The sequence below is a fragment of the Octopus bimaculoides genome, chromosome 7 (genome assembly GCF_001194135.2).
Source record: "Octopus bimaculoides isolate UCB-OBI-ISO-001 chromosome 7, ASM119413v2, whole genome shotgun sequence".
Classification (NCBI taxonomy): Eukaryota; Metazoa; Mollusca; class Cephalopoda; order Octopoda; family Octopodidae; genus Octopus; species Octopus bimaculoides.
The window spans coordinates 83,381,951-83,382,755 of NC_068987.1; the positions used below are offsets into that span (position 1 = coordinate 83,381,951).

The following is an 805-nucleotide window of genomic DNA, read 5'->3' on the forward strand; positions in this document are numbered from 1 at the left end:
CATACATACATACATACACGCATGCGCGCATGCATACATGCATACATACATACATACACGCATGCGCGCATGCGTTCATACATACATACATACGTACGTACGTACATGCATACATACGTGCGTACGTACATGCATACATACATACATACATACATACATACATACATACATACATACATACATACATACATACATACATACATACGTGCGTACGTGCGTGCGTACGTACATGCTAAGTACAAAACTTTATGACAATCACAGCAGTAACAGCAACAATTATAGCTACAGCAACATTGAGTGTAAAATTGTTTCTAGTTTTATTGTGCGAACAAATGTTTGTAAAGTTTACATGAAAGAGAAATTCGGTTCATTCGCCAACTTTGTTTACATACATAGATAAATAAATAAAACATACACACACATAAGTTTATGCATACATACATACATATATTACACACACACACATACACACACACACACACACACACGCACATACACACATACATGAATTTTTTGCGATACGAACAAGTTAAGTTGTAAGTTAAAAGTTTTTCAGAATTCAAGTCATGTCCATATTGAGTTTCGAAATTACGTTTAATTGTTTGAGTATTCGTACGCACGCACGCTCGTAAATGCATACATACATACATGCACACACTTATGTTTGTACATGCCTTCACACACGTACTCTCTATGTACGTCTGTATGTATATTACCTGTCTGTCTATCTATCTATCTATCTATCTATCTATCTATCTATCTATCTATCTATCTATCTATCTATCTATCTATTTATCTATCTATC

General features: G+C 34.4%; 1 protein-coding gene across 1 annotated transcript in view; it reads left to right on the forward strand.

The window, feature by feature from the left end:
- LOC106874268 (insulin-like growth factor-binding protein complex acid labile subunit) overlaps window positions 1–805 on the forward strand; it is a 59,486-nt gene that overhangs the window by 1,352 nt on the left and 57,329 nt on the right. The window lies entirely within an intron of this gene.